We start from the raw sequence: 27,535 nt of genomic DNA, 5'->3' as shown, positions 1-27,535 counted from the left end.
TTAAATTTATGCAACATGGAAGTCATCGATCTCACCGATTTGTTAAAATGATAATTATCGTTAAATTCAAATGTATTGCATATAAAGGGATTAATATTTGATTAAATCTACTTGAGAAGAAAAACATTATTCTTATCAAGCGAAGAAAGAAGATCACAGGAAAAATATTTACCAATTTCTTTGGTGGGCGTCGATTCTTTACAACGAGCACGCATGCGTTCCCTGTTCCTCTCAGCTGAACGCTCATCCAACTTTCTGACAAAATTATCTCGATTCGGCTGCTCCAGTGCATTGCATGCTATCACTCGAGTCGCCTCAGCAACCCGGCCTGTCTCAATTTCTCTGCGAGGGATATTTAAGCGAGAGAATAATTTTGCGCGTGATTTTCACAAGCTGTGCAGTGTTTTTCTTTCTCTCTCTCTCTCTCTCCTCTAAAAAGTAGGCAAGAGTTCCATCCCAGACTCACCAAGAAACTAGAGACACTAGAAACTGTATAAACTTGTGTGCTTTTTTACTAAGTATTGAAACCTGTTGATTTTACCCGAAGATCCAGACATAAACATTTCGTGACATTTGGAGAATTTTAGTACATGTGCTGTGACAATTACGTATTATAACGTTTTCTTCTTCTGTATTGGGACATCGTATTTTGATAAACTTTCACTTTATTGTGCTGGGTGTTTTTTATCATGTAATTACAGCAATTTAGTTTGGTAAGTACAAGAAAGGCTTTTTATTACATGTTTTACTATTTTTATATACAAATACATTTTGGATAAAACACTGCATATCTTAAAGTTGGAATGAAGACTTTTAAGCTGGAAATAATGAAACACTAAATGGAATTTTCGAAAAAAGGTATGTAAAATTTAGAAATAAAGTTAGCGATATTTTTTAAGTGTAACACCAGATATTTCGCTCCGGGACAAAAGTAGACGGTATGAGGTGGATGATAACAATGACGGAAGGAAGAAAGTGAGAAGAATCGGGAGAACCCACGCACATGGTATTTGTCCACCACAAAACCCACTTGAGGAGAGCTGGAATTGAACCAGGGACACAACAAATCTCAGGCAAGTGCTACACCACTAAGGCACTGCGGTTCCTTATTAGAATTCTCTGAGTGAAACCTCAATCAATTGAATCCAATATCCATATTACAAGATTAGAACGTTAACCAAGGTCATTGTTGCCGGAACTTGGAGCCTCAAACTCCTTTAGTTCACCCAATTTTGTCGTTGAGAAGGGTGTTCGTTTTGCAATGTTGTTTTAATGTTCTTGTTTCTACAAAACATTTTCTTGGCCAAGCATTAGAAACTATTATCCATGAAGTACTGGAAATATTTATACTTAGAGAAATTAACGAAATCTATTATTCGATAAAACTTTACAGAAATTTGGTCTGTTCAATGTTTTCTTTGAATCGGCATCCATGACCGACGTACACCAGTACAAAGTTACTTAAAGATTCTATAAGGCATTTTGCGTTAATTTACTTATGAAGTTTCACATATGTGTTAAAGATTTATTTAATGATTGAGTATTAATTATTAATATTCCTTTATTAGCATGTTTCAAAAAGTAAATGTGAGTTTTCACAAACTGAACTTTGTTATCCTAAAGAAATGTATTTATAAGTACTTGTAGAACGATTTTATGGGATAGGATTTTTGTTCTTCTTCGGTTTGGGTAAGAACACTTTCGTTCCACTTTATCTTTCATCATTTTCATTAATATGTTTCTCAACGTCTGCTTTAGCCTAGAGAAACCAACTGTGGGTATGAAACTCAAAATACATACAGAGAAAAATAAAATTACTGGACAATCAAATAATTTTACATACTGGCAATTCGATATGATTTCGAGTCATTGGAGAACCTGATTGAAATGCGCAAAATTTCATCAAAGTTTAACATATTTTTGACAAGATATCGAAGAACAATTTCTTTCTTTCTTCTTTTGAAAAAGTGATATGGTGAGGACAAATTCATCTTTCATTTCTGATTGCCTTTAGTAACATGCAGTGGGTCGATTCTTGACACATTACAACCCAATCAGTAAAGATGTGCGGGAAGCCAGAATTGGATAGGAACCATAATTGCATCGAAAGCTAATAATTTTAAGTGAAATTTATCGGGCTCGACTCAAGTGCTATGTTTAGAAATTCATTTCAAACGGTTCAGCTGTTTTATCGTGAAAATACGACATATACATACATATAGATATTGATCAAATTAATGGAAATACCTGACGAAAGTGCAACTTACCTGATTAATATGGCCTTGAAGCACTTTTCACTCTCAGAACAACTGTAATGTGGCGTGGAATAGAGTCATAGAAATTCAGAATGATACCAAGTAGAATATTGCACCATTCTGCTCTCAGTTCATCACTCAGTGAGAGAGAAGATGTAGGCGGACATCTCCACAGAATTTGTATCTACAAAACGGAACACAGATAATCAATCATTTTCAGGTCTGGGGATTGAACGGACCGAGGGAAGTGTTCAACTTCATCCCAATGTTTTTCAAACCACATGGAAACAGATTTAGCTGTGTGAATTAGAGTATTATCATTTTGGAATATGGCGTCATTGTCCAGAAGAAACATCTGGACCATAGGATGCACATGGTTCCCTAAAATTGCTGCATAATTAAGGACAGTGACGCGACCGTAAGTTTCGGCGGGCCACACGAACAGGACCCACTGAAAACAAGGATATTGCAGTTCACATCATCACAGAGCACCAACATGTTTGACGCTTTGCGGAGTCACTGCGTATCATACGCCTATTTGCGCCTCCGCCACACATAAATACGGCCTGTGCTAAAATAAAATGAACGGTGGCCTTTCAGCCCAACTGTCACGTTTCCAGTCATCAGTGGTCTATGTTGCCAGTTTGACATAACTGGCGTCGTATTAAAATGTTATCAGTGGTTTTGGTCGTGAACCCGAACCCATGTGTCCCACTGCAGATTGTGATTGTCCCCACAGGTTGCGGTAGCTGCTGCCCGTGTTCCTCTGTCACTTGTACTGCAGTCACACGATGGCTCTAAGTGACAATCTGCTTTAATGCTCGACAGGACTTGTCACTGAGGGTTTTCTTCCGACCACTATTCCTCTTCACCAATGTGGTTTCGCCGTGAGTTTTTAAATTGCCATCACGTTGGATAGTGTCCCTCGTGACACACCCAACACATTGTCACTTTCGTCACGCTCGCTACACATAGCCGACCGCCAACAATTTTTCCTTTTCGGAAATTAGAGAGGTTGCCAATTTTACATTATAACAGTCCATTTAGTCCACTACTCATTGCCGTTCAACTGCTTCTCGCATGACCGTTGCTACCCATATACCAGATGTTTTTACAACTGTAGATATTTGCATGAACTTGATAAGTATCAGTATATATATGTATACACAATACATATGGATGTTCTAGAAATGGCCCCCACAGACTACAAAGCATTATTCCACAAATCAAAATAAAGTGAAAAATATATATAATTATATACCTTTCAGATGAGAATTCTACTATGTACCAACGTTGCAGATAAAGAACCATAGAGTAATCTACCAATCTATCAAATAGTTAAGTAGATTCTTTTCAGATAGCAGTTAAAGTCGATAGACGTTGACATTAGCAATACTTAATATTGTAACAAAGGATGCAACTGTTTGATGGATTCGTAGACCAATACTAATGGTATCAAGATAACCTACGACGTTGCCACATACTGAGATTTTTGATTCTCTATAGCGGCTGTAGGATGCCCCGGAGCATATATCATTATAGTGTTTTTGGTTTATTTTCATCTGAAGAAAAGCGATTCGTTGTCCGTAGACGTCATTTGACTAGCCTTCGGCTAGCTCAAGACTTCGCTACCAAACTTCCAGATTTGGTCGGCCTATGGCTTCGCAGTTCTCATATTCCTAACAAATCTCTAATCTTAAGGGATTTTTAGATATGGCCATCTTATTATAACACTTGCTACCCCTACCCTTATTTCTTCCTTTCTAAGGGAAACATATATAAAAAAGATGAAACTTGTCTTTAATTAGCATGTCTCTACACTTATGGATTTCGAGATATGGTCATTTTATTTTAAAAATTACAACCTGCCACCCTATTTTCTTCCGGTCTTGTACTTCCCTTGTAAAGGAAACATCAACAGAAATAAGTTGATAATTATTTTAAATTAGGAGTTTAAACAAAAATTTTAATGCTTCTAACCTGACGGGATTCTGAGATATGGTTAATCTACTTTATCAATTGCAATCAGGGCTTATTTTTCCTTACAGCCTTTCTTCTTCCTTTGTTAGAATAATATTAGAAACGACGAAAGACGACTTTAGTTATTTAAAACTGAAACTATAAATACCGAATTTTATGTCCATAACCTTAACGGATTTTGATCTTATTTTAACAATTGCAATCCCACTCTCTTTCTATCTACCCATCTTTTTTCTTCCCTTCTAGAGGAAATATGAAAAAAGGCGCTAAAACAGGGGTCTAATTCTTTTTAAATGAAAAGTACAAATACCAATCAGTGAAAGGCAAGAAAATAACTTGTCCTTTCATCTTATTTTTATTTCTTTTAACGCTTTGAAACATGAACCTTATCGTCGTTTGTTGTCATTTACTTGAAACGACAACATTTCAAACACCTGATGAACAAAACTTGTCCGTCGCTCAATAAATCTATCTGATACCAAATATCTTGCGATGCAAATGTGAGACATGTTGCTTTCAATAAACTACTTTCCCCCTTTCTTTCTTGTGTTTACTGGTACCTTGGAACACCAATTGTAAAATCTGTTTTAAAAAAGTTTCTAAGGAATAAATATTACATTTATGTTCCACATATAGAGGTGAATTTAACATTAACAACACAGGAACACTCTTTGCTTTAATGCAATCAAGTTCGAAGTTAGAAAAGTGACCAACTTACAGAGTAATAAGTAATATAAGCCATATGGGAAAATAAAGGTTCTATTGGAAAGAGATCAACATAGGCAGGTTGCAAAGTTATAGAGTAAAACGTAATGTTTGTCTTATGAGAAAATCTACAGGTTCCTTAGGAAAGAGACCAACATAGGCAGATGGGCAACTTAAAAAGTAATAAATAATATTTGTGTTATGATAAAATCCAGGTTCCTTAGAAAAAAAGAGTCCAAAGTAGGCAAGTGGCCAACTAATAGAATAATACTAATGTTTGTCTTATGGGAAAATGCAGGTTCCATAGGAAAAAGACCAACATAGACAGGTGGCCAACTTATAGAGTAATAAATGAAAGAGATCAACATGGGTAGGTGACTAACTTATAGAGGTTTCACTGTGATTAACAGGTTTCACTGTATTGAATTCGGCTGGTATTTTCAATTTACTCATAATGTCCAGAATTAAAAGCTCTTTAAATTTGACTGTTGCTGAAAAGGACGACCTTTATTAGTAATCATGCTAATGATGATAAATTGTCTCACATTGGTAGAGACTTTGATTGTGTTCCTAGAACTACGAGGAAGTGGCTGGGACATCATGCAAAGCACAGAGGACAATATTATTATTTCAAAACCCAGAGCGAGAAAAGTGCGGGCAACATAATCTAGCTCAAGTTGAAAATGTGAAACACCACCATTTCGGGTCATTATTTGCCTTGAAACAAAAAGCATTGAAATTAGGTATCCACACGAGGTAGTATGATGAGACCTTATTGTTCATGACTCTCATCCAACTGTGATAACTATTCTATAAGGAAATGGACTAGAATGGGATCAAAAGAATGTATGTTCCAGCAACAAGCTTATTGGAAACTTGTAATCTGCTGTGATAAATAGATATTCTCCAGTGATCGGAAAGGAAGAAAGATATACAGGCCACACTGGACATTATATATATATATATATATATATATATATATATATATATATATATATATATATATATATATATCTTCTATGACAAGTCATCCTCACTGAATATTTTAGATGATTTTCTGCCTAGGTTTTGGAAACATATGAGAACTGCAGGGTGAGCCTGATTGTTCCTGCTCCTGGATGAATAGCAAGTACTGCTTCCATCTCTCTACAATAAACTTCCAGAACAAGAGGAATCAATTAATATGCAAGACAACAATGCTCTTTATATATCGAAGTAAGTATAGTAAAAAAAATAATGCAGAACTAATACGTATAGAATGCCAACATCGATCGCCGGGTCATAACTATATAGAACATTGTTTATAGTTTAAGAATGGAAGAATGCCGACAAAACTGCAGCGGAGTCATTTCCGAGGCTAATGTGGATTCGACAACATCCAAGCATGCTTTTATTTTTGTAGCAAGCAAGGGTAGTCGTCTGAATGATGCTGCTGAAGCTCAAGGTATTTACATTGAATACGTAGTAGAGTTCTTCTATTACAAAACTTTTGTCTTTTACGTATCTTCTTACCTTCTTACTCAAGGCAGCTGTTTTGTTCAACCATAAACTATGGAAAACTGTTATCCTTCCTCCCAATTAATATTCAAGAAACATCAGAAGCTCATTTTTAATCTTATTTATTCTTCATAAAATTCAACTTTGATTTTATTTTCCTTCCAGTTAATGCCCTAAAGACATTTGAAACTAGAGTTACACATTTTATTTCTTCTTCACAAAATTATTTTTTATTATTATAGCAATTATATTTAGTTTCAGTCTTAAGCCCACTTCTATATTTAATTAATCAAAGACAAATTTAGAAACTTACTTTTTCATCTAGAATGTCACTTGTAACCTTCTCTTATTACTTTAACAATCCAAAAGTAATCTAAAAGTATGAAACCAGATCAAAAGCTGTAATCCATTTTTACGGTTCTTCCTTTGAAGAAGAAAGAAAAATCCTAAGCTTAGTAGACACTCAAACGTGGCAATAGATGCTAATTTACATCTAACAGCGATGTTCACTGAACCCCACATCAATGTACGCAACACCTAGGGTAAATTTTAAAGATTCAACTGGTATTTGTATTTCTGTTGCGACGCTTAGGATATTAAGAGTTTTGCTTGCTTTCTTGCTAGTTACAGTGTTTTTATTATGTGTTGCGTACACAACAGTAACAAACGTAATATATTTTGTTATTTTAAAAAGATTTCTATCTTTAAAACTTTTAATAAGGTCAATTTAATGATGAAATGAACTTAGACTGTGTGACTGACTTTATCATATCATCCATTGGTACAAGGGATAATGTATTCAAAGCCTCAAAAACTCTACAACTGTTCTTTGCTGCGAACAAGAATGCAATAAAAATTGTGACACAAGCTATAACTTAAAATACAATTTGAAATCTTATCTTCAGCTGATGCTATAACAAATTCAAATCTTTTATAAAAACTTCGAACCTTTGAAACACAGAAATACATTTTACTAACTCGAAAGCTCTTATACTGTCAACTGCAATCACAGTCATACAGTAGCATCGTCGTAACTCTCTTTATTGTCCATTAATGGTATTATGTATATATTCACAATATACTGATCCAAATTTGCTCTAAATAATTGTAATATCTAGGTATTGTCTTTATGCGCTATTACATGTTCAAAAATTAAATTGAGAGACCACAGTGACTCAGTCATACAATGCTCATTTGTCTCTGTGGGATCACTGGTTCGATCCCAGCTTCTGCCAGGTATGTTATGTGGTGGACAAACACACAGTGTGTGTGGGACTTCTCGGGGGTTTTACCGTTTCCTCCTACTTTTGTTTTTCCACCATTATCATCCACCTTATCATCACTGCCTCCCTTAGCTTTGGTGTATACAGGTGTGGCAATAAACAGACAAAAAAGTAGAAAGAAAGAAGGAAATGAAGAGGTTTGGTTTCTGTTTATGACACATTTAGTAGTACGAAGTAGTAGTCGTAGTAGTACACCATACGACTCGCTTCACTTCCAGCTAACTCAATGGCTACTTGTAACCTCTTGTTGTGCGGCAACCCACTTACGTTAGTTGTTGTGGGAGTTGCCAGCTCGCTAGGCGCACTTTATCAACTAGCACGAAAACGGATTACTGCAGACAAGTAAAGATTTTTTTTCTTTCTTTCTTTTAGCTTAACGTTCCACAATTGTGCTCTTCAGGCTAAAGAAGACGATTATCAATGAAAGTGAATGACTGTGAAATTATTTTTGTACTTTCCTACCCGGAATCCAATGCGTGACCACGTGCATTAAAGGCGCACTCACTACCCACGAAATCAGCGGGCAGAACTGCTAATAAAAAAGTGCCAACGAGAGATTTTTCCCCTATCACACACGTTAAGCTTTCTTAAAACTGTTTTCCATAAGCAGAAAAATTTGAAACCTTTCATATAGTAGATAAAGGACGAAACCATGCTTATGTTCTCCCGTTTTCTTCCATTTCATTCACTAGGTTAGAGCTTTCTTCATTACAGCTCCCTTCTCTTAGTGATCTCGCTTTGTTCATTAGTTTCTTGAACTTTAGCGTCCCCTTTCAGCAACGAAACTACATGAGACTAGGGATGTTATCGAGATAAAACGAGACATTATATAGTCTCCGTCTCCTCTCGATTGACAAATTGCTCTCTCGATATCTGTCTCGAAGCCAGTCTTAATCTCGTCTCGATTGTCTCTAAATGAATTGAGTGAAAAATATAAAAAAATGTGTAAGTAATATCATCTTATAGGCTGATGATACAGTGATTGCAACGAGTCATGAAGCTTGTCCTATATCTACCGATATCACTACTCAATAGAACGCAAGGGTAACATCCACAAAATGTTACCAATATAGTCTCTCATGCTATTCGCAGAACATATCCGGGTCGTACATCGTTGTTGAAATGTCGCTAAGTTTAGTACCGTTAATTTTTGTTGTCATTTTTATCATTGGTTATATTTTTGTTGTTATTATAGTTACCGTAATTTGAATAATTTCTGCTGTTCCTATTATCGTTCCTTAAGTGCTGTTTTTTTCTCGTCGTTGTTCACCATATCTTCAAAATTTGACAACATTGTTGATGCATTCTTGCTGTTTGACGTTTTCTCAAGTATGTGTTAGGATCGCAGCTGCCCGAATTGTGTTAAAATCTTTCGATGTATAACACGTGATCAGTGGCGTATTTAGGGGGGGCTTCCGGGCTTAAGCCCCCCCCGAAATCTTAATTACTATAGTAAATTATATGAAATACCTTGCTGAATTTTCACATTTTAAGGCAAAGCCCCCCCCGAAAGCTAGCAAAGCCCTCCCCGAAACAAAATCGTAAATACGCCACTGCACGTGATGCAAAACAGTTCTATGATTGGTGTAGAGCCCAGGCTTTAGAAGTCACTTTGGGTTCACTTCAGCACTTTTTAATCTTCTCGCTTCATTCTTGACGAGAATTATTGTAGTCTTTTGGTTCCTAAGTTATTATACGGAATCAAAGTTCTACATTAATTCATTGGACAGCAAAAAGGTAAAAATGTAGTTTAAATAGCAATAAAAGGTTAGGCTTCCACAGGAATAAAAATAAAAACGATGAAAATCAAATAAAGGATTTCGTTTACAACTATACATATGATTGGCTTGTTCAACCTACTCGTTTCTTTTATTTGTGGATTTCTTTAGGCAGTACACACATAGTACAAATTATTTTATACATAATAACAGTAACATAACACATTATAATTTCATAGGTAAAGAACATATACATACGAAATTGTCAAATAATTCAAAACCTAACTCAAAAAGATTTACATGGCTCCGCGTGGCGTAGTCCCTAACGCTCTCACCTTTGGTGCGAGCGGTCTCGGGTTCGATTACCAGTGGGAGCACTCAGTCGAAAATGTGTAACAGCCTTCTTGAGTGAGGTTTTTCTGGGGTTTTCCTCATTCACACCAGGCAAATGCCGCGATCCTTCCTTCCTCAATCCTATTTTTCCTTTCCTTTCCGCGGGTAGGACGTCATCTCTCACATACGTGACGGGCTAAATGACCCTAGACGCCGAAAGCCCAGAAAGCTAATTCCTAATCCTCATGAATGTTTACTATATTTAACACGGTTTCTTAATTCTATACAGAATAATAAGGCACGGTTAATAATTCACAATTTAGGCTTTTCAGGAGAAGCAAACCATTGACCTTTGTTCAAGAACGCTGATTCTCCTAAATTGCACAAAATTTAAAGTTCAGTTGTCTGTTGTACTTCGCTGATAAACTTAGGATAAATTGAGGATATTTTTAAAAATCGGGTCTGTATTGAAAATAAGCATTATTCTGTGTTTACCACATGAAAAAGTTTTAATACACACACACTCTGCGAGTCCTCCCTCGTTTTAGAGAAGAAAAAAGGCTACATTGTTACAAATAAATAATGGGAGGCTTTTAAAGATTCGTTGAAAGGAAAACCGAGACCCTGACTAGAACATAATTGATAGCTCCATAGCAACCTCAACTATGACGCATATCCATTCATCCGGCTCTAAACGTATAGTGCAGTTGTTATCAAAGTATCGGCTGAAAACATTCTGTGCTTTTGAAATCATTTTTCGCTTTATTCTGTTACGATATTTATAACCACTGATTAGGAACAATTTTACGAAGATGGGACATGAACCGAGATTGTCATGTGCAAATAATCCAGTTCAGTGAAATAAACGTGAGTTCAGTGCTCAGAGACATATCATGTTGACGAGAATCCTTCGTTTAAGTTTAATAACAATAGAGTAACGTAATTATCAGCTTTTGTTATAATAAATATTTAACAGCGTCACATGTATGCCTCGTGCGGGAGTTTCTTTTGTTTGGCGTGACATTTTCTCAATTAGTATTCAAACTTGCCGGCTTTAGGAGAGAGATTGGAGTGAATATGTTCTACATTCTGGACAAAATTGATGTTGATCCATTAAGTTGTTCACTTGAGATCTGTTTTTTAAATTACTTTTTTGTCTCCTCAATGATGGAGAGACAGGGTAAATATATACAGAAATTCTGGTTGATTAATCTAACTTCATAAAAAAAAAAATAACATATTCGTAAACAAAATATATTTTGTATGATACAAAAATTGAAAATTAATTTTCCTTCTGAAACTTTTGAAATATAGATGTGTGATTTCATAGGAGTACCAGGAAATTAAAATCCCTTGTTAACTTAGCACGTATGGTTACAAGAGCAAACTATGCATTGTAAATATTTATTTATATAACAATTTTTATACTCACATATTATGAAATGAAAATATTTCAGTTTAACGTCCCACGATTATGCCCTTTAGGCTAAGGGAGTCAGATGATTGAGGCAAGTCAATGTTGTAGCTAGAATTGGTGGAACGAGAATGTGGAAGGAAACGGGAGTACTCCGAGAAAACCCTTGAACACGATGTTGTCCATCAGAAACTTACTCAGCCGGCATCCAACCAGGGACCGCATGCATCAGAGGTAAGCTCTTAACCACTGAGACACCGCGACTCCATTATACTCACATACAGTAGTTTTGTAGTAAATACACCTTTTAAATGTGAAATCGGTGACAAATCTTTAAAAAGTGTATTATCTTATTAGTCTTCTTCTAATTTATCAAATTAAATACTGGGGTTTTAGAGAGAAGAAGATTGAGACCTTTAAATAATGCAGTAAAAATTCTCGGAAAAATGCCTACAAAAATGTGATAATGCATTAATCAATAAAATGGAACGATTCAACCAGAATCAAATATTGTATATTCATTTGATGCTTGAAAGAACGTCACTGTATGTGAAATTTTTATTCCATCTAGTTAGTGATGCTATCATAACTAAACGACGAAATGGTTATATCTGTTTGTTTTATGAAGTTTAACCTTGTAGACTCCATAACGGGTTTCCCAAATTTGGCCTTTTAATTAATTTTTAAAATATAAACTCCTGGGAGATTTTCGTTTCATAGTCTGGTAGGTCGTGATCAAAAATAATATAAATAACACAGTTCAGCAGTGGTAGTCATAAGTGTCAAGATCTAAAGGACAATGAATTCTTATTTCAGATAATAAGATTGCACTTTCTTATTTACAGAAATAAATTAGAATACATTGATTGAAGCATGATCTGCGAAACGCGTATGCGAATTCGTTCTACGTGGATTATAATATGTGTCCACAATGCCAGGTCAACACGAAAGAACATCTAGTGTCCAAGTAACTTCGAGTTGATTGCATAGTAAGGCTGCAAAATGCTCTTGGTTTACAGAATTGCCGATCGAGTCATTGGTGTCATCATTGGTGTTCAGAACGATACCAATACAGCAGACTTATGCCCCCAATATCACACCAGAAAATATCTGGACAAAAGAATCGGTCGGGCCACTGTAACTCATGATTGCCGTGGTTTTCGTGTGAGAGGAGAAACACTAAACAACCAATTGTTGGAGATAGTAAGTCTACGCTAACGCGTCAATCTCCAGAATAACCCCAAATTCCGGGTCATCGCAAAGAACGTTTTGGGTGGTGTAGCGAGAGAAGGCAGTACTGACAAGTAAGGCCCATAAGCCCTGAGGGTTGAATTTTGATAAAAATTAGTGACAAGATTCAGTTCGAGCTACTAAGCAATGTAGTAATAGTCACTCGATGCGCAAATGCTTCGTTGAGCTGCTACACCGACACCATCTTGAAATCCAGTAGGCAAAATCCAAGAATACCCTTTTGGCACAAAAATGGAAAAGCTTTTGGAGGATCTGACTTCACCAATGTAAACCGGGATAGGGTATCTCTATGTGAGGTACTTCTAGTGCATGACAGCCATCCTAAAAGGCGACATATTGAATCACGGTCAAATATGATAAATTGCAAGGTCATGAAGGGTATCAAAAAGCACTGGAATTCACGCCTGAATTCATTTCCGTAACCAAAGTTTACATATATGTTTTCACTTCAGAGTTAAGAGCTCTCTCACCCACAATAACATAAAAACTGTGCGAGTTAGATTTGTATTCTAAAATGCGGTCGTGCGAGCAATTGAAGAGTTTTAACTAGTGTAGTAGTAATCACTTGATGTAAAGCCACTATACCAATCAGATCTTGAGCCTAGTGAAAGAAATCGTTAATTATGAAATGCCTGTAGCTAAAAATGGAATAGCAGCACTGTAACAAATTATACATATTTCGAAGCGCGATGGAATAGACTGGTGAACGATGAAACACACGTTTAATAGTGCTGATGAGCAGATAATATCAAAGGGATTGTTCGGATATATATTAGAAAAATAATATAAACTAGTGCACATAAGCAAATATTGACCTACCTAGGTACTAACCTTTTGCTCTTCAGTAGTGATCATGTAGATCCATAACGAAGTCATTAGCGTACAGGATCGTGGAGCAGTACAAACACTAACAAATGCACTTTCGTCACAATCTTCAGACAGGCACTATTTTCTACTCGCAACATAGTCTCCATAGTACGTGGTTACTACTGTGTAACACAAATCTAACTTCTATAGTTTTTATATGTTCTGTGAGTGAGAGAGCTCTAAACTCTGCAGTGAAAACAGATATATAAACTTTGGTTACGAAAATGGATTCAGAGTAAATTCCAGTGCTATTTGATGCCCTAACTAACCCCCTTGTGATTTATCATATTTGGTCGTGATTCAATATGGCGTCTTTCAAGATGGTGATCATGCGCTGGAAGTACCATCACATATAGATGCCCTATCCCGGTTTAAATGGCGAAGTCAGATCTTCCAAGAGCTTTTCCATTTTTGTGCCAAAAGGGTATCAGGGTGTCTACTAAAATTCCAAAATGAAATTTTGTGACTTTTTCGTGACCTCTTCTTTACCAAATCATAAAATTTCCTAACATTTTCAATAGCGAATTTTAATGCGAATTAGGCCGAATTTTCATGCATGCGATAGAAGCGTACCTTGCTTGCGATTTCGTAGCGTCTAAAATCGACCGTAGTCATTTTTGGTGGTAAATTTTGATGTGTTATAGAAAAAAAATCCAATCTGTACTTATATTTGTACAAATAAAAAAATCGTGACCCATAAGCTAAATTTCGTGACTTTTTCTTGACTTTCATGATCATTTTCTGATTTCGTGACTTTTTCGTGACATTCGTGACCGAAAGACGCTCTGGGTATTCTTGTATTTTGCTTACCGGATTTCAAGATGGCGTCGGCGTAGCAGTTCAACGAAGCATTTGCGCATTTGCGCAAGTGACTATTACAACGTTGCTTAGTAAATCGAACTGAATCTTGTCACTAATTTTCATCAAAATCCAACTCTCACGGTTTATGGACCTTCCTTGTGAGAGAAGTGGAGAGAAGTTATGCCCCGTGATTAAAGTAGCTTCTGATTTGGACACCGTGACGGCCCTGCATGTTTATATACATCCAGGTTGGTATGAAATTACAGTGTGTGTTTTCACTGGCCATATGGAACCTGCACCTGATATTCTGGTTTTGGAATCAATAAACACATTATATTCTGTATGGTGTCTGTCCTGGAGTGCGACCAGTATGTTTTATACATTACTGTTTGAGAAAATTTCAGCAACAAGACGGATTGCAATCAAATTCACTGACATATGATTGAAATGAAATTTATACCACGGAGTAGTGGGAATTCAGAACAGTGTGAAGCCCCATATGCTGCAATCAGAGCCTCTGCACGTCGTGGCATGAATACAAAGAGGGTTTTAAGACAATCCTGAGGAATCTCTCTCCTTGTGGTTTGTGTGCGTGTTCACAAACCATCAATAGTAATTGCTGGAGGACCGTGATGATCAAGTCACTGACCAATATGTTTGATGAGTGGCATGTCAGGTGAAAATTCAGGTCAGAGAAGTAGTGGTCCTTGACGTCCTTCGTTAAAGGCTTGCACATTCCTCGCCATACGTGACTGGCCATTGTCTTGATGAAATGTGGTATGGGGAATTTCCTGAAAGAGTGGCAGTACCTCGGGTCCTAACTCCCCTGATGTAACAGTTGCTTTTCACATTACAGAGTAGTGGTCAAAGTCGAATACTATAGACAATGGAGCACCAAACCATCAGTCCGCTATGGCGCTCAACAATACATGCTGATAGTTTATACTCACAATGGCAGCGCCTAACACGTAGGCAACATTAACTGCAGAATAGGTTGATTTAAAAACTCGTGCGAAAACACTACATTTTGACACTCAGTACACCAACAACGGGGTACACGTGCACATTTTAGTCTGAGGTATTTGTGCTTGCTGGTCAGTGGCAGCCGACATAATGTCATGCGAGCCACCAGTTTTACCTGCAGTCGAACTGTAGAAGCATACAAGTGCACAAATTTGACAGTGCGTCGAGCTAGCACTCTGGACAAAATTGTATAGTTCGTTACGACCATGCGGACAAGTTTTCAGCCATCTTGTGCTGTGGTCCCGTTGTATGGTCAATACCAGCCGTATAGGACCTTCTTCTATCTACTGCTGCCATAAGCGAGAGCTCAACAGACAACAAGACAGTGTTCTGCTGGTTCTATGTGTCTGCCATCTCTGCAAACTTACTTCCTTACTGCTGGTGCACTATTTTACATCTTCCGAGTTAGGTGTCATTCGGGCCATTTCTTCCTGGATGTGACAATTTTCAATGACGTTATCGACGTATTTGTGACGTTATCAACCCTATCCTTCCATCATATTTGAATACTTTGAAGGATCTCATCTTCCAGATCAGTAGCACGTGTCCTCATACCGCCAGGGAAATCCAGAGTCCTTAACTTTGTATTCATCTTCTACATTAGCTTCCTAAATATCCGTATCTAATCTTTAAAGAACATATTGTAAATGTGGAATATTTCTCCTGATTGTCAGCTAGGCTACACCAAGATCTAAAACCTGAATGGAATATCATACCCCAGACATTCATTATTTGTACGGCCGGCTACGTGCTCAACAGCTCTTTGTGTGGTCACTTAGCATGGTTACATGTGCTATTAATGTAAGTGCTAAATGATTTAACCACCCTGAATAGCACTTTTCGGATGTTTCAGGAGTCAGCACTATCTATCATCATCTTTTTTGTGAGTGTTTTAGGAGCATTTCACCCAGAGTACTAAGCACAATGTAAGCAATGGCGCCTATAGGAACACTTAATAAAGTCAATACCAATATCGCTTGATCGACCACAACTTGCATGTACGAGAGTAATCCCAAAAGTAATGTTTCCAGAGCGCACGGGACGCAAGGAAACTGTTCGTGCGGCTGTTCGGTAAACTGTGGTTTCCTCCCATTTCTAAAGAATCTGTGCTCATCTCGGTGGGGCGCTCAGTCTTGGCTTGCCAGCCATTTCTAATATGAAGTTTATGTAGTTATTCAGTTTTTGAACTCAATAAAATTCATCGGGAGTTAAGGAAAGTGTATGTCGAATTGTGCATAGATGTCAAAAAACGACCGCTAATGGTGTAAGTAGTTTGCAGCTGGTAATACTATAAATTCACGACGGTCAATTTTCGTCGAAACAGTCGTGAAGTTTGAACAAACGGGTAACTAGAATCTATTTTTTTGGTTGAAAGAACACTTGGCCGGAACGCGCTTCAGTAGTGCGGGAAGACGAGTTGGAAGCTGAAGTTCAAAACTTCCTCGAATACCTGGGTACATGGTAGCGAGCTGGTATAGCATATGCATACAAAAGTGCAACAACGCCTTCAAAAAATACATCGACCGAAATTGCGATTAGTAGAAATATGTATGGTTATGTAGAAAAATGTGCAAACTTTAAACTGTTGTAAATAAACGTTATTGAATATAAATGATTCTTTGTATTTCTTAAAAAGAACTTGATCTTACTTTTGTAATTACCATTGCATTTTAGGATTAGATTAGGAATTAGATTTCTGGGCTTTCGGCATCTATGGTTATGTTATCCTGTCACACATATGAGGGATGAGGTCCCTCGACGATCACACTATCCAAGGAAAGGGAAGGAAGAAAGGATTGGGGAAGGAAGGAAGAGGCCTGGGATCTGTATGTTTGCCTGGTACCATCCCGACATTTGCCTGATGTGAATGAGGAAAACCTCACACAGAATGACTGGCTTGGAAACGTTGTACACTTTTTCGACCTAGTGCCCAGCGGGAATCGAACCCAGGACCCATTTTCATTTTAATACAGAGCTTGTCCAAAAAAGTGTAAAGACGCTTTAACGTTAGAAAACTTTATTTTTTTGTTAGTGCTAAACCTAATTATACATCAAAAGTTTAATAAATATTTCAATAAAGTACAATGCAAAGTTCTCAGCAACTGTACAGTTACAGAAGGTACTTAAAGTGATTACCTTATCTAGAACCATGGCTGAAGAATCAGGACTTGTAGATGTATAAAGACTTTCGGTTCTGTCCTTGTGCACATCACACAGCCGTGAAATTGTCAAGCGTGTAAAAGGTTCTTTGAAAGAATACACTTCATCTCCATTTCTGTCTCTCTATTCAAACTGGAGACGATAGAAATTCACCAAGGGCGCCCATGTTGTGGTTTACAAGGAAGGGCAAGTATAAACGACGTTTCAAAAATAGTTTCAGATTTTGCTGTAACTAACGTAAAAATTTTATTGGATTTTCGATATTCTTAAGTACAATTTCCTCTAGGAGGGCTAGCGCCCCACCTTGCCCACCCTGATGGGCGCCCTTGAAATCCACTGCAACTTCCGGTTTTAATATAGTTTCTACACAGAGCAGAATAAGAGATAGCAATTTTGGATTTGGACGTTTAGTGGGCAATCTTGGATTTGAACGATATTAGAGAAAACAGAATAAGTTTCGTCAGTTTTACATCTAGTTCTCAAACTGGAATCGCACTAAAACAAAAAAAAAAAAAAAAAAAAAAAAAGTATTGTTAGAGTTTGCACCCTTCGAAAGCAAAATGTTGCAATGCTTCACGTAGTATTCGGGGAAGAGAGTCCGGGGATGTACCAGCGTATTTTTTCCATAATAATGTGATATCGGTCTATAATACAAGAGAATCATAATTGATAAATGGTAAGTGAGAAACATTAATGCATATAGATCCTATAAAATGTATTACACAATAAAAATATGGTCAATTTGAACAGTGTGTAGTTTATGTATTACCCTAGATGTTATGTATCTAAATATACGCAAACTAAAAAATAAAAATAGTTAACTATCCCAATAGTTTAACATAATTTCTGTTTAGCAACAGTACTGTTCTTAAGTATCTATTGAAGCTTTCCTGGCGACGTATAAATATGGCCCTGAAAAGAACCAGAACGAAGGACAGTGACAACAAGGACAAAAGTGCAGAAGAAACTGTGAATGAAGAACGGAAGAAAACAATCTGCCTCCCATACACCGGGAACACTTCTGGGAAGCTCAGCAGACTATTTGCCAGGTACAACATCAGGACAATACACAAACCTCTAGCAAAAATAAAAAACTTAATACGACCAACCAAAGACGACCTGGGCCTCCTGGAGTTTATCGCATTCCATATGAATGTGGTAAGTCATATATTGGACAAACAGGACGAACCATTGAAGCCAGATGCAAAGAACACAACAGTTACATCAGACTAAACCAACCAGAAAAATCCAGACTGGCTGAACATAGCATCAAACAGCAACATAAGATTTTGTTCACAGATACCGAAATAATAGCAAAATGCTCAAGAGTTTGGGACAGGAGGATAAAAGAAGCCGTTGCAATTACACAAGAAAAAACGAACCTTAACAGAGACACAGGATTCCAACTGAGTAAAACATGGACACCAATCATATCGCGCCATTTCAAGCACCAATCAGAACCCGCCATTTCAACCACCAATCAGAAGAGTCCAATCATACATACATGAGTATATATATTCCATACACTCCATTGCACCATCATATTCGCCTGAAGATGAGGACGATGTCAGCCCTCGAAACGTCGCAAGATATAACAGTATTTACCTGGCTGCTAGCCCGAGAAGACCTGTTCATAGTACTGTTCTTGTTTTCAATGTTTCGGTGGCTGCGACTCCTAGGTCTCCTCCTGCAACTGGCATTTAAATGTATATTTCTGATTACTTGTTACTGCTTTCAGAAGTCAATTTCATCAATTATAAAAGTGAGTTTAAATTGTTTGTTGCTAGGGGTATTGGTATCTGATTGACATTGTTGTAAAGTGTATTCTTATTTTGAAGGCTTCATATAATAATGATTTTTTTTCGGTTCAATATCCCAAGGTTAGGCTAATGGAAACGATTATGCCCTTTAGGCTAATGGAAACGATGATTAAGGCAAGTGAATGGCAATGGAAGAATTGATGGAATGAGAGTATGGGATGAAACGGGAGTATCTTCCAAAAAAAAGATGGACGCGATGTAGTGAAAACTAAGCTCCAATAATATTAATATTTTATCAACCAATGAGTACCATGGAGTGTGAATACCAACTTTACCAATGATTATGGAAGTCGGGACATTTTAAAAGGTCTGACAGAACCACATGGGATGCGGGACTTTTTTTTTTTTCAAAATCGGAATTGCTCCGATAAAATCGGGATGGGTGGCCGGCTAACCCAAGTTGGGTTGAGTTGATTTTTAGTTTTATGTCCCTTTCAGCAGCGAGGCTATATGACACGGGACCTACTGATTAACGTGGAATCCGAACCACATGAGCTCCCGCCGGGATTAGAAACTGGGTCTTCCACGCCAAAGGTGCGTATGCTAACCTCTTAGCCACGAAGGACCTCTCTAACCCAAGTATTGTTGTTTTGTTTGATTCGAATTTAGCGTCCCTTTCAGTATCGAGGTAAATCTATAATACTATTACTGTTACTAATACGGGGACAACAATACTATGCACGTGCATGAAGTGTAGAAAGAAAGTCAGAAAGAAACGTGAAATCAAAGAATAGAAGCAGAAGCATATTGTTGTTAAGAGATTAACCATATCTACATTTACAACTACACTCCGAAATTGAACTTTTTTTATATGAATTTATCACAGCTCTGAATACACTTATTTTGGTAGATATTTGATATAGTTAAAAGTGTCGAAGTATTAATTATTAATCTTTTTTTTTTTTTTTTAAAAAAGGGAAAAAATGTTTGTGTCATTAACATCTGAATGTTCTCTGTTCTGTAACCGAAAATACATTATGAATAATGGACAGCCATTTTGTGAGCGAAAGCTTCACTTAGGAGAACGTTGATCATTTTTGAGGATCAAAAACAGTTCTCTTTCCCCTCTCCATTCCCGTGGAAACATTTTGGCTGCAACGAGATACTGAAATGCCACCTGTGCCGCAGCTCTGTTATTAGTATAGATAAATGACCAGCAGAAGTCTCTGGCGACGACTCATTATCCATCCACCGTGATTAACTCACGTTCAACTACTCCCGTTCACGAGTTTCACAACTTTACCCACTTTGATGGATATTGGCGTAAATTTAATTTCATCGAATTTGTTTTTTAATATTTAACTTTCATTCCAAAATGTGCTAACCATTAATTTACAATAGCATAAATTACTATTTCCTTTATCCTTCTTGGCAAAATGAAAATTATTATACTAATAGCTCTTTCCTTTTTGTTTGCTATTTGGTACTTTATTAAAAGCAGAGAATAATAATAGAATATTTTACATCTAAATATATCCCCTTTCACTACGAATCCATCGACATAATTGCTTTCGAACAGTGTATTCCGGCACTCTAGTCTACCAGGATACAGTTAGTGTTTTACAGAAAATCTTCTTTCTTTCAAAACAGTAACAACCATGGGCGCCCGAAAAATAACTTCTAGGAGGGGCTCATCTGCCTGGTTGCTATATTACGTTTAGAGTTTTCTTTTTAATTTTTATTAAGACAACCTTAAGAAATTTAATACATTTTCGTGAGCCACAGGGGATCCCGGGACCTACCCTGCTCCCCCCTTCGGGCACCCATGGTAACAATAACGATTTTTCGTTATTTGATGGTTAAGCAATTGCTTTTCTGGAGATAATATTTCTTTATAATCAAAAACACAAAGCTACCTGGCATTAGGTATACTAAATTTTTTTTAAAAAAAATTGTGTGTGTGTTGTAGGATTTTAACATTTTTGATCCTAAGCCCGAGAGCTCATTAACTTATTAATTCAAACGAATAAGCTCGGTAATATTGAAGGAATACCACCCAAGGGAAGCACGGACACTCAGGAGCAGAGCTATTACCTCTGGTGCTTGAGTTCCATGGTTCAATCCATTGTTCGATAAACTTGTGGTGGACAACATCCTGTCCATGGTTTTGTCGGGGTTCTCCTGTTTCCTTCCACATGCTCGTTCCGCCAATTTTTCTAACATCATTAACTTACTTTGATCATCTGTCTCCCTTAGCCCAAAGACCATAATTGTAAAACGATAAACTTCAAGATTTCATTTCATTTCATTTATATTTCACTCAAAAGTTGTATTGGTCATCTCAAAATAAAATGTGTAAAGATTTATTTGTCATATTCTTCGCATGCCTACTTTTTCTTCTACTACATGTTATACTTACAATAAACTGACAGGAAGGAATTTGCTATATAAGTCAAATTAAACACTAAAGCGAAAGTGTTAAATTAACAGTTAGTGTGTTGGAACTAGAAAAGATTGAAAAATTTATCTGTTTTCAGATCCGGACTTAAGCTGATTTTGACCGACTACTTAAAATTGTGACCCACGCCTCAGGGAGACCCGCTCTAAAGTGTAATCTAATCTCAGTTTTCAAATACACATAAGAATACTTTGCAATACACGGCTTTTTTGGTAACCTCAGTGACTGGCACCTGGAGAAAAACAGTTTTTTTCATGTTAAAAGTCCTCATAACTTAGTTGAGATAATGAATTCCGCATGACTGTTTGAACACTTTAGAAATTTTATCAATTGAATCTGAAATTAGCAGTTGAGTTTGAGGAGTTGGGACTTACAAGGCATTCGCGAAGTGTCCCCTAAAGATTCATGTAAAATTAATAGAAATGCAAAGATCTCCTCACCCCAAGTGTATTCTACTAATTTTAGCGGCCCATACGGGTGATTTGCATACTTATGGCCCTTCATATATTTGAAATTCAATCATACACTACTATAACGCTTGGACACAAATTGCTTTTGGTTTCTTTAAATGTAACTGGACATCAATGTGGGCATATGCAAAACAAATGCTATGAAATGCTGCTTCTTTGACACATGTTACCCACCCCGGCCACCATATTGGACTCGTCATATTGGATTCAACTTTCGTTTCTTCAAATGGGAATAGGTGCAAGTGACACTGAAATTCATGTACAATTTTCTCGGAAATTCACTGGTGTACTGAATTTTACCGTAGGTTGTTCGTTTGGAAGGTATTGCATGTTAAACCAATCCAGGCACTTCAAGAATAGACATTGGAGAGTAAAATCAGTTACGCTTACGTTTTTATGTTGACAAATCGAAACAATTTTTAACTGAAAAATACAAAAAAAAAGAAAAAAAAAAAGATATTATCAGTATGTACTTTTCAGAGGTGATATGACTACAAATACTGTTAGTTACACACAGGCTTCTGTTTCATGTGTAACTAACGTATCCTGAATATTCCCTATTCTAAACCAAAACTATCAGACAACACAGGAAATCCTATAACAGACAAGGAGTTTTTTGATTAGGCGATATGGACAAAATGACCTCAGGTTCTTTTGCTGTTGTTTTCGATTTTGAAAACTGTATTTTGTTACCTTTTAATTAAATTAGTTTTGTTATTGCTTAATCTTGTACAGTCAACGCTGGAGATTCTCTAAAAATTAATACCAGGACCAAACTAGTGATGGGCACTATCGAAATTTTCGATAACTTTGTACTATCGAGTGTAGTCGATAGTCTCGGCAGACTATAGATTGATTTTTTTTCCTTTTTAAGCAGTAAACATGCCCCCATTTGTACGAAATTGTTTGACTATCTACAATCATTTTATTCCAGACATCATCGATAGTCATATTATACCATTTCAGGGGCTCTTACTATACGGTCAACAAGAAACCAGCAGTGCTATTATGCAATCTTGAGGACATCACAGAATGAGCTTCGCGAATACACTTTTATCTTTAATGCAACATCGAGTAAATTGTAGTCTCTTGAAAAGTCAGCTGCATTGCGTAGTATTGGTAGTTTCATTATAACTTTGCAGGAGCCCTAGTGTCGTACGTGAGGTCCTAAACGAGGCTTAATATCACTACTAGTCTTTTACCCTACCGAATAAAAAAAGAAATCTCGTCTCTGTGATTCTATTATCATTTGTACTGAATCATGTAACATCTTCACACTTTTAACCTCAAAATTATTGCCTCCACTGATGCGTTTCACCACAGGAAAAATATCAAAAACGTAAATTTTACAAGAAAGCATTCTTATCTAGATTTACTTTTTAAATAAAAAAACCGTACAATACCGAAATGATTTATAATAGCTTGTTACTTGCAGATGCCGGAAACTTCTTCCAGTAGTTAAATCTTTACACAGTATAATTAAGTTGAAAACTAAGTTGACAAAACTGTGTCTTCAAATTCTAGCGAGACGTCTCATGAAAGAAACACGAGTATAGAAAGAGAGGTAATAGTATTTTAAGAATGTAAACCTTAATTAGAAAATGGTTTAGCGGTAAATGTAAGAAATTATGTCATTTCCATGCAAAAAGCAACTTTCCACGAGTTTCATTACACTTGAGAGAGAATCGTCTTCCCTCATCATGAAAAGTATTTATTGAGATTAAGTCACGTAAATCAACGTAACATCTTACCTATGTAATGAGTTCATATTGCAGAAAATTAGTTTATTTCTAATACCAACGCGTACAACGGAAATGCTCTTCAACTTTAACTAACTAACTTCGGTTGACATAGTTAATTACTCTTCTTATAACGCTTGTATACGCATACATTTTAATAGTTGGTTTGGCTTGCAAAAGAAAAGTGGAAAGAGGAAGTGAGAGAAGACAGAGAAATTATAGGGACGAAATGTTATCTACCATCACCAACCTGACCTGAGATCGAACAAGGGATCTTTTAGTTCGCAGATGAGCTCCGCACCTCTGAACCACAATATACTGTCAGGTCTATTATACAACTCCTTTGTGAAATTTAGTTTCATAGTCACAATGAACACGATAGAAAGAAACAACAGTTTTCGTTGTATTAGCAAGCAATTATATATATATATATATATATATATATATATATATATATATATATATATATATAGATAGATAGATAGATAGATAGATAGATAGATAGATAGATATAGATATAGATATAGATATAGATATAGATATAGATAGATAGATATAGATATAGATATATAGATATACCTAGGTATATAAATTAAGTCTTGATTTAGTCAAATTATAGGAGAATCATTAAAGGTCATTACGGAGTAGAAAAGTTAGAGAAAATTACACTACTATACATCACAATCCAAGCATAAAGTCACACTACTTACAGCCGGTTTGATTTTTTTATTTTGATTTTAGCGTCCGTTGCAGCAGAGAGGCTATATGAGGCGTGAACCTACATTTTAATATGAAATCCGTACCACATGAGTTCATGCCGAGATTCGAATCCGGCTATCTCACGCCAAAGGCGCGTACGCTAACCGCTTAGCCACGAGGAAACTGTTCTAACAGACGGATTGAGAGTTCAGGTTAAAATAATAAATGTACGAAGATATCCGGTTTAGAAAAAGATGCAAAATCCACGTTGCTAAATCATTTAATACAAAATGTTGTTGAATGTGATTAAAAGTGATTTTAGATGGATTTATTTCTCATGTACCCTTTGAGGAGTAAGGCACGTATAGCTTAAAATGCGATCTTGAAGACGCGAGCTCTCACCAGGAATCTCTCTCACAAATAAAAAGCGTGAGCTAACTACAAATTAGTTGTGCCCACTAGACGCGACGAGAAATCAAATTTTCACGTCTCGTCTCATAAATTTTGTACAAATCTCGTCTCTATTCTCGAACAATTGTTTCTCGTATCGATTCTCAAAAAGCTTCTCTTCTCATTTTGTATTTAAAATTATGTACTACATTTACCGGTATATACTAATTTCTTTCTCAATTTCATCTAGAATTTATCAGAATCCTTCCACTTGTGAGAGGTTCCACATTTAAAACCATATTTGTTGATTTATTGTATTATATTAATGGCTTGTGTATCTTTAAGCGTTGATAAGTGGAACCCTCTCGTAACTATATAGTTAGCGTATGTGCCTTCGGTCTGGAAGATCCAGGTTCCATTCCCGATGAGAACTCGTATGACACGGATCCCCTGTTAAGGTGTAGCTCTACGTCTCGTATGCCCTGGGTGCTGAACGGAACGGTGGTTATTTATTTAATTATTTATTTAATAATTACTAGATACAGCTCTGAGGTGATTTTATACTGGACATATAACAATAACAACAACAATGGAAAGGATTTGGGAAGGTATCGGCCAGGACCTGTTTTAGTAGGTAGGGTTGAGGGAAACCCTGGAAAACCCCAATCAGGATGGTCGGCAGCGGGAATCGAACCCGCGACCTCCCGAATGCAAAGTCAACGCACCACAACTTGAGCTACTTCGAGAACGTTTAAACGTTCTGTTTGTATAATCACTTTATCTATTTATAGTTTTAGTGTTATGGATCATATAACACTAGAACAGTGTTTAAGATCTAAGAGTTGAGTGAACTAGTATCGCTGACAGGACTCGTTAAATATCTTGTCTCGGCTCAAAGTTGAAATATACATCTCGTCTCGTTTTTGAGACAAAAATCGAGGCAAGAAAAGAATTTTCTCGTCGTGTGGGCAACATTACTAACCATATAGCCTTGAAAGAGAAAATGAAATCTTTGAGGCTAAAGAAGACGGTGAAGATGAGAAATAAATGAAATGATGGAATGATGAAAGTGGGAGAACCCCGAGAAAACCCACGCATGCGGTGTTTGTCCACCACAAAGTTCACTTGGGGATCGGATCGAACCCGGAACCCCAAGCACCAGAGGTGAACGCTCTACCACTGAGCCACCGCGAGCCTTGAAAGAGCTCCGTGTTTAAAATAATATATCATTCAATGGGATTTTCATAATACGATAGAACATTAGGTGACATTTGTCGATATCTTTGACCCCATGCACGCTCAAGGTTAGCAAATAGTATTAAGAAAATATAAGCTCGGATAGCTAAGCTTAGAAGTTACAGCTACATGATATTAATGCGATACTGTGTGACCATACAAACTACCATCCCTCTGTGTCAAATAGTGTAAATGTTGCATGTAATAACAATACGTTTTCGTGTCTAGTAGTAAGTTTCTTTCACACCTCATTACATGCTATTGATGAGGTCTATGAAGCCAAGGTATGATGAAAGGTAAATCGATAACCATTCTATGGTCAGAATGAATACACTGATGAAAACTTCAATGGGACTGGTTCAGTAGATTATTTTGATCAAATGATCCCGATAGAACGGCAGAGTGCATGTAGAGCGTTAACACTTCTTTTGCGCTTTTTTTTTTCAGTGTACAGGACACATCTTGTGAGCAACGGCGCAAATCTGTCTTCAACATTGGGGGAGGGGGGTTAAGACCGTTCCATTTTTTCTTTCTTTTTATCGATGTTCAAAATATTTATGAAGTTGAAAGACAATGCTGAGGACGATCAAGTGAGCAGACTTGCCTTCAAGATTGGGAAGCGAGATAATTTGAGGCTTATTCTGGGGGACATCAAATTCATCTCATTTTCCTTTGTGGCATTCGGACACAAATCAACACATTTCTTCAACAAAAACGAAATACATTTCAAATCGAATTATTGGGCGGACAGTCCCTCCAGTTCAAAGATTGGAGGAGACATGTCCCCTTCATCACCCATCCTCCGGGATTTGCACCAGTGCTTGTGAGCGTATAATATTTGGAACTTCCGCATAAATTTTTCATTTATTGAAAATCATTCTCATATTGTTTTTGTTAATTGATTGTTAGTCTGTCGCTCTTATTATTGTTCTGGTTCACTCTGACATTTTTGGTCACCTTGGAATTGAATTTTTTCAATTCATTCATTGTACAATATGTTTTCAATTTGGGCAAGTTTTTAAATCCCATCTATACTAGATCTTTTTCTTTTATTCTTTTTAGACCTCTTCGTTGGGCTAGTAGCTAGGGCGTACGTACTTTGATGTACACGGTATCTGATTCGATTCCCAGTGGAAAAGTATTAAAATACAAAGGCATTACGTGGCTGTTTCTACGCTAAACTTTAGACCAGCGTCTCATATAGACTCATACAAGGTAAATATATGTAAAGGAGTTTTGGTAAAGCAAACTGATTAAAAATTAATACACGTGTAATAATTATAACCGTTGTATATTCTCATTTTTCTTTGCATTAATACAAACTGAATAGTTTAGGTAACCGGGAGCCATCCCAGACATAGAAAAAATCCTACATCTTATTTTGATCCAAACCAAGGCACCATACTTCACTAAGATCCAGCTCATACTATATCCACATTTTCTCTTACACTGAGAAATATTCATCATCTGGACAGCTGTATGGTGTACAAATATAC

The 27,535-nt window shown here is 36.7% G+C and overlaps 1 protein-coding gene across 1 annotated transcript in view; it reads left to right on the top strand.

Annotated features, from left to right (window-relative positions):
• Positions 1 to 305: 305 nt before the first annotated feature.
• Positions 306 to 27,535, top strand: part of LOC145694859 (putative G-protein coupled receptor AH9.1) — a 383,535-nt gene continuing 356,305 nt past the window's right edge. Inside the window, exon 1 of the mRNA XM_081771560.1 lies at positions 306 to 713. The gene's annotated coding sequence lies outside the window, so the exon portion shown is untranslated. The remainder of the gene's footprint in view (positions 714 to 27,535) is intronic.

This window comes from Thermobia domestica, chromosome 9, assembly GCF_964235325.1.
Source record: "Thermobia domestica chromosome 9, izTheDome1.hap1.1, whole genome shotgun sequence".
Taxonomy (NCBI): Eukaryota; Metazoa; Arthropoda; class Insecta; order Zygentoma; family Lepismatidae; genus Thermobia; species Thermobia domestica.
This window is presented reverse-complemented; position numbering and strand designations above follow the sequence as displayed.